Source organism: Pinus tabuliformis, chromosome J, assembly GCF_031772625.1.
Source record: "Pinus tabuliformis cultivar Carrire ecotype Pingquan chromosome J, CPIR1, whole genome shotgun sequence".
NCBI lineage: Eukaryota > Viridiplantae > Streptophyta > Pinopsida > Pinales > Pinaceae > Pinus > Pinus tabuliformis.
The window spans coordinates 44,958,018-44,969,849 of record NC_142295.1 but is presented as its reverse complement, the minus strand read 5'-3'; positions in this window follow the sequence as shown (position 1 = coordinate 44,969,849).

Sequence of the window (11,832 nt, the reverse complement as noted above, 5' to 3'; positions counted from 1 at the left end):
ACATGGTAGGTGGTACAGCAGGACATGGTGCTCATTGGAGCTTGGTACTTGGGACAACAAGCTATAACATGGAATGCCAATGTCACTAACAGTGGGACAGCAGTGCTAATAGTGTGACAACAAGGTGCAGCAATGGTACTTGGGACAAAAATGATACTTGGTGCAGCAATGGTTCACGGTGGAGCAATGGTACATGATACAGTAAAGTGATGGGTACAGTCATGATTAGTGAAGCATGATGAGATGCAGCATAGTGATGATGGGTGCAGTATGGTGCAACATGGTGAGGTGTAGCATGATGATGAGGAGCAGCACAACGATAGGTGCAGCAAGGCGATGGAGTCACCTTGGAGAATTCATTGAAGCAGCATGTCTTCAACTGAGTTCAGCTACCTCATGTATCATCTTCTTAGAGATGATCTATGCTCTGATTTAGATAAGTCAAAGTGTTGACTTCTGTTGTAAATGTACTACCTCTCTCTCTCTCTGCTGAACTATTGAAGAACATATAAGAAGAATTGATCAAGGGTTTCCCTGCATTGGGGTTTGTCCCTGGCTAGCACCACATCTTGTGTCCTCTTGTCTTGGCTTGTCTTCTGTGATCTATGCTTGTGTTCTATTTGCAATTTACTTTAATGCTGATGTGATTGCTAATCTGGAAAAGATATTGAGCTGACTGTGAAAATTGAAATAAATTGCTCAAAGCATAGAACATACCTAAATTAACATAAGGGCATACCAGATGCAGAAGGGAGAGTAGATAGATGTCTTCCTCGGTCGGTTGAAGGAGATCCGTGACCAGCTAACTTCCATAGGGGCCACGCCGGATGAGGAATTGATGGTGAGAACCGCACTGAATGCAGTGTCCGAGGATTGGGAGGTATTTGTCCAGAGCATATTGGGCGGAGTCTTCCGGATTGGGAAGAACTATGGGCGGCTCTTCGTCAAGAAGAGATCAGATGGTTAACCAAGGCAGGGACTAGCGGCAAAGGGGTCAGGGTCAAGAAGGAGGAAGAAGAGGATGCGGCTCTAGCATCTGTGGGAAAGCAATAGAAGATAAAGAAGGACCTCTCCAAGGTCAAGTGCTTCCATTGTGGGGAACTGGGTCATTTTGTGAACCAGTGTCATAGGAAGAAGAGTAAGGGAGAGGCTTTGGACTCGAAGGCAGCGCCAACGAAGGCGAAAAAAGAAGTCGAGGAGGATGACGATTGTGCCATGAGTGCACTTGAGAAGAAGTGGGGAGACATCGAGCTGTAGTCAGGAGGACTACAGGCGATGAGGGGCAAGATCCTTGAAGTACCCAACCTCTTGAACTATACCTTCCTACAGGAGCCCCGAAGAGGAGTAGCAGGATTGGCCGATGTCAGTAGAGACAGATGCAGATGAAGTGGCAGAGAGTGCTACAGTGAAGGAGACCCCTGGCAGCGCAAGGCTAGTAGGCTGCAACAGTGTGAGAGGCACGAGAGTGTTGCACCCGTGTAGGATGGCACAAAGAAGGGTGCAATGGTGCGAGATGAAAGGAGTTGTTGCAGTAGCACAGATCTCAATAGAGGGAGCACTTGTTAGCGGCAGAGGGAGCTTCAGCATCCAGAGTGTTTCTAACCTGTCAGGGATATCAGAAGTTGGGTGTATCAATTACTTACTTCTCAATAACTGAGTTGCAGTGCAGTAGTAGTATGCAGTAGCATGATGCAACATGATGAGAGGGGGATGCAGTGCAGATGCAGTGTTGGGTGGATGGACCAGCAGCAGCACGGATGCAAAGGAAGCTGTCATACGGATGCATCAATGGCAGTGGCAGGGCCATGGGCAGCAGTACAGGATGCAGCAGTGTAGAGGATGTTGGGCGGGGAGGCCTAGCATCAACACAGGTACCGATGTCGGATAATCAGGGTGATGCTCAGTGTGGAGTATTACTAGAGCACAGTCCTCGCTAAGAGAAAGTGTTGATTTAGGGCAGTATTGGATGTGCTCGAGCCATAAAAATTGGTGGAAAGGCTAAAGCACATGAGATATACAAGACCCGAAAATGGTATGGACAAATTGTACCTGGTTTGGGAGATATTAAAATAAGTAATATTTTTAATGGAGTTCCTAAGTCTAAACTTAGGAAAAATAAAATATTAATAGGTATTAATATAAAACTTGTATGGACAAATTGTACCTGGTTTGGGAGATATTAAAATAAGTAATATTTTAATGGAGTTCCTAAGTCTAAACTTAGGAAAAATAAAGCATTAATAGGTATTAATATAAAACTGGGTTAGAAGGTTCCAAAAGTCATGGATCAAGCCAAATCTAATCTTAGTCGTTGATGAACCAACGAGAAAAGTATAAGAGGAGGCTTGAGGGTCAGTTGGAGAATACACCAAAGTGATCAGTCATTCATTCTGCTAGAGCGGGGTTGCTAAGAAAAGTTGAATCAATGATCAGCAACGAGGGGCAGTGAGTATGAGGCAGAGAGGCAGGGACAATACTAGGAGACCAGCACAAAAGCGGAGAGAACGAGAGTAGCAGTCAGTCTAGGCTACGTAGAGCCCAACAGAGGCAGCGCAGAGCCCAAAGAGACTATGTCATCCACACAGAAGGCAAAGGGAGTCACGTAGATGTTGCGCAGTGCCTCAGAAGGCTAACGCAGAGGGTCCTGGGGCTGACGCAGGTCAACAGGAGGCTGACGCAATGGCCAGAAGGGCCAGCGCTGAGCTTCAGCTGTGTCAGAGATGGTTTCGTGGAACAGGTTTTTTGAATCCCTGTTTTCGGATATAGAGGTATTGTTGTTGTGTATTTTTCTCTGTCGGGTGGGCCAGTTAGGCACCCAATTGTACTTAGTTAGAATGCATAATAATATAAGCCTCTGAATAGCTACACTGGTTTTCCTGCATTGTTTTTCTGGGGACATTGGTCCAAAAATAACGGTGTCACTTATGTGCTTGTTTTCTTTCAGTTGATGATCTGTAGATGTTGTGACTGTAATGTGTTTATTTCAGTATTTAACAAGGTTGCACGAAACGGGGAAACGGATACGAGTTTCCGAAACAGGAAGCGATACGAAACGCGACCTCCCCAAATTTTGGAAACGGGGAAACGCGAATATATATATATATATATATATATATATATATATATATATATTAGGACATTTAAGAAATATGTGCAATCATAAAGCATATATGATACATTCTAATTTATTACATTATGATAAAACTGTCAATTGTCAATGCATAAACTATAAGTATCTAAATTTGCAACACATTTACTCATGAATAATCACATAATGAAAATAGAAATATCCAAAATCAGCCACGAGAAATTTCTAATTTCTTGTCTCGTGCTTTATTGGGAGTCTCCTCCTACATAGTCGAATGCCTTAATGCTCTTGATTAAATACAAGTTTCATACCCTAGTACCCTACATTCTCTTGATTATTGGGAGTCTCCCCTGCATAGATGTTGGCATTATGAGATAAGTGTTGTCCTTGATGGCAAACCACACTGATGACAAATCATAGTACAGAAGGTCAGCAACAAGGAATTGATGATCAGACTATAAGAAGAAGAGAAAGTTCATACACGCAGGTTCGTTAAGCCCAAGTCGCGTGTACACGCAGGTTGGCTTCAGCAAAAGCGCGTGTATATGGAAAAGTACCTTTGGTCCATGGTGGTTAGTCCTTGGAAGTTGTGCCTATGGTTTCGGACCATTGTGTCTCGACGGGCGTGTCGATCCCTAGTTTTGAAGTTGATGGTATTGGATTTCTATGGTTTTGGCTCTTGGTATTGAACAAGGCCTAAGACTATATAAGGAGAAGGAAATCATTAGGCAAGATTATTAGAAATGTCTTGAATATCTGAAGAAGTATGAGATCCAGTATGCAGGTTATGGGTTGATGATGCATTGCTTGATCTGAGCTAAGGAGAGATCTCATCGGTTGATGGAGAACTAGATCTAAGGAGAGATCGGGATCAAATGGTTTGAAATGAACTATCTTTATGATGCTTATTCTAGATCTACATACTGACGCATGTATTGTTCTATAAGTATTATGAGTATGATTGATGTCTGGTACAGCTGCAAGTTGATAGAAATTATTTTTAGATCTGTACGCGGGTTTGCTTTGATAAAAGCGCGTATACACGCGGGTTTGATTCATCGAAGTAGCGTATACATTGTAAATCTTAATATTTGAAGTTGCAGATGGATCTGTTGGTTATTACAGAGTTCTGTGTCTGCTCTGTGTTCTGGTGACTGTTGTTAACAGGGTTTCAGTGATTCAGAGTGTATCCAGTCTGAAAATTGATGAAACGTGGTACCTGGAGGTGAGAAGATTGTAGGCAAGCACCTACGTACTAGTATCTAAGCTAGTACAAAAGCTAAAGGAGATCTTTGGAGCATTGTAGCAGGTAGTAGCCTGCGTACTAGTAAATGGATCGGCTAGTACAAGAGCAAAGGGGGTTGTAGCTCCCGTACTGGTATAAGACTGCACCAGTACAAATATTGTAAAAGGATTTTCTTATTAAGAAGAAGATTGAGATGACTTGCAGCAGGTGGTTTTCACCCACATTGGGTTTCCACCTTATATCTTTGTGTTCATGTGTGTGGCTTTTGTGTGATGATCTGTTCTGTTATACTGCACCTGTTTACTGTTAATATGCTTAATAATGATCTGATGCATTTACTGAAGATTAAGCTAACTGAATTATAAGATATCTGGATATACGCGAGTTTCATTAGACACAGTAGCGTGTACACGCGGGTTCACTTAATTTAAGTAGCGTATATGTTTTTGAGCATTGAAAAAGATTGATTGATCTGATAATACTGATTCACCCCCCCCTCTCAGTATTATTTCCAACAATTGGTATCAGAGCCGGTCCTTTGGTAGAAGCTTGATCGCTTGAAGGAGATCCGTGGAACAATGGGAAAGAAGCTTAAGAAGAAAGCTCATAGGAAGAAGAAGACATCTCAGAAGATCTATGACAGTGGGAGAGTCGATTGGGGATTAGGTATAAGAAGTTCTTCAGATTCAGAATCAGATTCAGAATTAGATTCAGAATCATTATCAGGTATGAATGTGTTATCCTCTGATGTTCCTGCTATATTTCCTTGTGAAAGTGATGGAAGTGATAGTGAAACTACTGAACATGCTTTTATGGGTGAGCAAGAAAAGTATCAAATAGAGGCAGTATTTAGAAGGCTTACAGACAAAGTTAAAGATCAACAAGATCTATTGAACAAAAGGGAATGTGCTTTCAAAGAAGAAGTTACCAAACTAAAGGCCCAACTAGAAGAAGGAAACAAGGTAAGAAAGCTACTCAAGGACAAGGAAGACCAATGTCAAAAATTGCAGCATGAAGTGACATCATTAAGAAAAGAAGTCAACGAAAGAAGCACAACCATCAAGAAACTCAAAGATAGATCCAGCTACTATGAAAATCTTGAAGCTACAATCCCCTCACTAAAAGGAGATCTTGAAGAATCAAAGAAGCAGAATACAGATCTACTCCAAGCTATTGCAAAACAAGAAAACGAAGTCACCAGCTTAAAATCTCAAGTAGAATGTGCCTTCCGAGTTTGTCAAATGCAGCAGGATCTGAATGAAGAACAAGAAAAGGAGATTCTCAAACTAAGGCATCAGTTGGAAGAAGGAAGGAAAGATGGAGAAGACATGAAGAAGCAATGTCTAGAAAAGGAGGAACAACTTCAAGTTGAGGTAAATATCTTGAAAGGTAAAATAGAAGAAAAGGATAAGCTTTTACGATTTCAAGATAGTTCTAAAGTCTTGGATGATATTCTTAGTAGTCAAAGGTCCCCTGCTATAAAGACTGGTCTTGGTTTCCATGAATCTGTTGAAGGTGAATCTAGTTCACAAGGTGAGGCAAGGAACTCTAAAGAGAAATCCAAAATGATCAACAAGGAGATGAAAGGTCAATCTCATCATCAACCAAGGAAAGAAAGTCTTCAAAGAAAATCTTTTACTCCTCCTATGAATAATATTGAATGTTATGTATGTCATAATCTTGGACATGTTGCAGCTAGATGTAGAAGAAGAAGAGTTCAAGACTATTATGTGGACAGGTCATCTCAATCAAGGTACTTTAATGGATATTGCTTTGCTTGCAATATGTATGGTCACAAAGCTGCTGATTGCTACAGAAGGAACATGAAACATGTTAGATGTTATGCATGTAACAAGCTTGGACATATAGCAAAGGAATGCAGGAACAAAGGATGGACATCACACCGAAAGGAGAAAACCTCATCACACTTGAAGATATGGAGGAAGAAGGAAGTACAGTCAGCACAATGTACAACGACACAGCACAGCACAGACATATCAGACTCAGGGGGAGCTGAAAGTGTAAACCTTCAATGTCCTGAATCTCATACGCAATTTCCTTAAAGGGAAGTCGCGTATATACGCAAGTTCGACACTGCAAAGTTGCGTATATGTCAATCTGAAGAAAAGCAGTGGGGACAGGCTCAGAAAAGGGATCTGATATGATTCAGTCCATTATTTGCTCTATTGGTTAATAGCTACAGTCTGCTGAGGATGTGTGGAAATGTTTTGTTACTTGTATGATGTCTGGAAGTGTTTTGATCCTAACTTGAGGATGAAGATGTTTTGATGCTTACTGCTGATATATGCATGATCAGATCTAACAAATGGCACTGGTTGAGGGGGAGCATATGCCTTTAGTAATTCATTGTTGGCATTATGGTTAATAATCCTTGGTGATGATTCTTATATGGATAAATGATATATCTTGCTATGATATGATGTTGTGAGTTGTCTATGATAAACTCTCATATGATTCTTGAAGTTACATAGAAGATGTTCAGATCAGATTTATGGTTGATTCTTTGATGATGCATGTATGGTGCTTACATGGTGATCTTCATAAGAACAAGGAGAAGTACAAAGCTTGAATATACATCTTCCTCACTTGATGATGGGTCACTCATATACTGCTGTTGTCATATGCATAAAAATCATACAGTTATGATGCAGGCACTCTTGTGGATAAGGATTGTTGCTGTTGATGATATCAAGAAGTTTTGTCAAATGAGCTTGAGCTCAAGATACATAATGCTGATACATGGATGACTACTCAAAGTTGCTTTATTGGAGACATGGTGATGAGTTCTTATCTATATGATGATAGGTTTATACTTACATATGTTAATTGATGCAGATGTTCCCAAGTAATGATACTTGGATCATGTAGAGCTTGATGAAATGGCTATGGTGGTTTCACACATGATACAATGTGAATGACTCTGAATTCTGTTCAAAGGGATGAATTGATGCAGACATACCTTGTTATAGGTTGATGACCTATTCTCTACAGGACATTTACAGGTTGCTGATATGGAAATTTGTGTACGCGTGTTGTTTAAAGGATATCCGCGTGCATACGCCGTTTTACAAGGGGATAGTCGCGTATATGGTGTACGCGTGTTGCGTAAGGGATATCTGCGTATATACGCCTATTTATGTGTATACAGACGCGTATATGGAGATTTGAAGGAAATCAGCAGGGACAGATGTTGGTTGCAGAAAGTCTGATATAGGTCTGACAGAGATCATCTGGCACAGGTTCAGGGGGAGAAGATAATCTTCCAATGATGCATTGTTGGCATTATCTTAAAGCTTTTGGTTCTAGTTCACATTTGGTGTTGATTTCAGGAGGAACAAAGGCGAAAGGAGAACAGAAGGATCTCTTGGTTGCTGATCTGAATGGTGATTATCAGATGCTGCTGGTGACTTTCATAAGTCTTGGTCTAGTTATTTCGTCTCTATGTCATATATCTCTTTTGTGGTATCTCTTTCATGGTGTCAAGGTCATGTAACGGCCTATTTTGGTTTCCCCACTATGCCTGGGATGATTGATGCAATGTGATTGGTTGTCATATGTAAAATTTTGATGTATTCCCACTTGGTTGGGTGGATGAGTCAATTTTTGTATATCCTCACTTAGTTGAGAGATGGATGTATGTATGAGTCCTAAGTGATAGGAAGGTCCTTTATGATGTATAGAGTCATGTTCTTCTTGAAGAACATCTTTTGTAGACCTTGCTTACAGTTAGGGAGAGCATGATCAGCACACTTCAGCAAGAACAGAGATTCAGCATGTACTCAGAGGGAGCATGGACAGATTGGTACACCTTGGCATATACAAAGGGGGAGATTATTCAGAGATTTCAGCAGGTACTCAGGGGGAGTATGGACAGTGGAATGATTCAGCAAAGGAAGAGAATATCTTGGTCCACCCTTTGCCCTTGATGTCAAAGGGGGAGAGTGATTTGGTGTTGTTGCCATCAAGTCCAAAGGGGGAGATTGTTGGCATTATGATGCATGTGTTGTACTTGATGGCAACCCTCTCATAGAAGAATATCTCACTTATGTATAACTGGGTGAATCTTCAGAAGAGATATCAGATGTGACTGATGGAGGACAGCTCAAAGGAATCAGATGATGAATCTTCAGAAGAGATATCAGATGTGACTGATGGAGGACAGCTCAAAGGAATCAGATGATGAATCTTCAGAAGAGATATCAGATGTGACTGATGGAGGACAGCTCAAAGGAATCAGATGATAGTTCTAAGTCAAAGGAATCAGATGATGAATCTTCAGAAGAAATATCAGATGTGACTGATGGAGGACAGCTCAAAGGAATCAGATGATAGTTCTAAGTGTGACAAGTTAGCTTTGCCATCAAGTCCAAAGGGGGAGATTGTTGGCATTATGAGATAAGTGTTGTCCTTGATGGCAAACCACACTGATGACAAATCATAGTACAGAAGGTCAGCAACAAGGAATTGATGATCAGACTATAAGAAGAAGAGAAAGTTCATACACGCAGGTTCGTTAAGCCCAAGTCGCGTGTACACGCAGGTTGGCTTCAGCAAAAGAGCGTGTATATGGAAAAGTACCTTTGGTCCATGGTGGTTAGTCCTTGGAAGTTGTGCCTATGGTTTCGGACCATTGTGTCTCGACGGGCGTGTCGATCCCTAGTTTTGAAGTTGATGGTATTGGATTTCTATGGTTTTGGCTCTTGGTATTGAACAAGGCCTAAGACTATATAAGGAGAAGGAAATCATTAGGCAAGATTATTAGAAATGTCTTGAATATCTGAAGAAGTATGAGATCCAGTATGCAGGTTATGGGTTGATGATGCATTGCTTGATCTGAGCTAAGGAGAGATCTCATCGGTTGATGGAGAACTAGATCTAAGGAGAGATCGGGATCAAATGGTTTGAAATGAACTATCTTTATGATGCTTATTCTAGATCTACATACTGACGCATGTATTGTTCTATAAGTATTATGAGTATGATTGATGTCTGGTACAGCTGCAAGTTGATAGAAATTATTTTTAGATCTGTACGCGGGTTTGCTTTGATAAAAGCGCGTATACACGCGGGTTTGATTCATCGAAGTAGCGTATACATTGTAAATCTTAATATTTGAAGTTGCAGATGGATCTGTTGGTTATTACAGAGTTCTGTGTCTGCTCTGTGTTCTGGTGACTGTTGTTAACAGGGTTTCAGTGATTCAGAGTGTATCCAGTCTGAAAATTGATGAAACGTGGTACCTGGAGGTGAGAAGATTGTAGGCAAGCACCTACGTACTAGTATCTAAGCTAGTACAAAAGCTAAAGGAGATCTTTGGAGCATTGTAGCAGGTAGTAGCCTGCGTACTAGTAAATGGATCGGCTAGTACAAGAGCAAAGGGGGTTGTAGCTCCCGTACTGGTATAAGACTGCACCAGTACAAATATTGTAAAAGGATTTTCTTATTAAGAAGAAGATTGAGATGACTTGCAGCAGGTGGTTTTCACCCACATTGGGTTTCCACCTTATATCTTTGTGTTCATGTATGTGGCTTTTGTGTGATGATCTGTTCTGTTATACTGCACCTGTTTACTGTTAATATGCTTAATAATGATCTGATGCATTTACTGAAGATTAAGCTAACTGAATTATAAGATATCTGGATATACGCGAGTTTCATTAGACACAGTAGCGTGTACACGCGGGTTCACTTAATTTAAGTAGCGTATATGTTTTTGAGCATTGAAAAAGATTGATTGATCTGATAATACTGATTCACCCCCCCCTCTCAGTATTATTTCCAACAATAGAGGGCTTGGTTCTCTTGATTAAATACAAGTTCCATACCCTAGTACATGATAAAATCCAATGGAAACATTGCAATCCCCCCAATCCTGAAATCTTGAAAAACAGATAAGTCTGCTGGATTTTAAGTGAGATCTAAAATTCTACTTTCTCCATATGAAATCCAATGAGGGCGAAATCACTCTCAAACATCCTGATTCATTTCATGGTAATGTTAAAAATTTAATTAAAATGATGAAAATGAAAAATAAAGGAGAATATCACTTTTACTTTAAAAATTTAACATTACCATGAACTGCATATCAACACTAGGGCAAAAGTTCACTTTTATAACTTTAGACAGGCATCTGGAAGCAACTAGAAGTCACTAAGCTAACGTAAGAATAGATTAGAAAACAAATAAAAGATAAAATAAAAAAATAGAACACAAGTAAATGCTGAAATGTGGGTCGTACGGCCCTAAAACGCGTTTCAAGCCGTACTGGCCACGTTTCAGTTTCATGAAACGTGGCAATACGGCTTGAAACGCGTTTCAGGGCCGTACCAAACGCGTTTCAGCGTTTCGTACCCGTTTCCGTACGGAAATGCCCTTCTGCCCCACGTTTCCTGCAACATAGGTATTAAATGTTTTAAATAGCTTGTTCAATTTTAAACAAGTAGAAGAAATAAACCAGCAAAATACAGAGTAATTTTCTAATGGATAGATTTAGAAAATTCAACAACATTTTGGTAAGTGAAATATCAATTTTGATCATTTTTTCTATAATGCACGATTGCACTTAGGAAATGTGGGTTTAGAGGTCCCACACTTGATTTTTGGCTTAGAGCACACCCAAACATTAGAGCTGGAGGAAATATTGTGGCCTTAGTGGAGCGTGGGCGCCACCTCGTGGGAATTTCTACCCACATGAGGAATACACTCTCATTGGAGCGGATTTGGTGTGGGGAATTCGAGCTGGGCCCACATGGCCATTTTGGAGTTTCCTTGACAAAAAGAGGAAGAGACACTCAATTCATCATTCATTCATCACTTGCAAAACTGTCTTTTGACAATAGCACGCTTGAGCTGAACCCAAGTCTGCAAGTGTTGTTTAGGACATGAATGTCTCCGAGCGGAGATCTCAACCCTTGCTTTGGTGGACTTCGAGTGCCAACGCAAGGAGGGAGTTCTACCCTTATTAGTTTGTACTAGCCATAGGGAGTCTGATTTTAGTGAGAAATTCAACTACATCAGCGCAGGGATTGTGCAGTTCATGGTGGAGGCACTCCGGGAGGTTGAGGAGGGAGGTGTGGTTGAGGCTGAAACTTGGGGATAAGGTCGGGGAAGTATTTTGGTGAGGATTAAAGCTATTTTAGTGGCCATTTGCAGCAGGATTTACAGGTGGGTCGAATCGCTTAGCAGTTGAGTCATTGAGGGAATTAGGGCCGAATTTCCGAAGTCAATCATTGGCCAAATCCTTCGTGAGTTATTCTGGGTATTTGGTGGAGAGGCAAGGATTAATTTCCCAAAATTTTCTAAGCACCGGAGAGGGCGCTAGTTGCAGTTCTATTCAGCCCACAACGTATTTCTGGGCATCTTCAGTGTAAAGCTAGAGCAGTGCAGCAGCAGATTGGAGAAGAGTGACTTATCTATCATTTGGGGCTTTGCTAGCTTGCCTTGAGCAAGCTCAGGTGCATTCCTTCCAGCACAATAT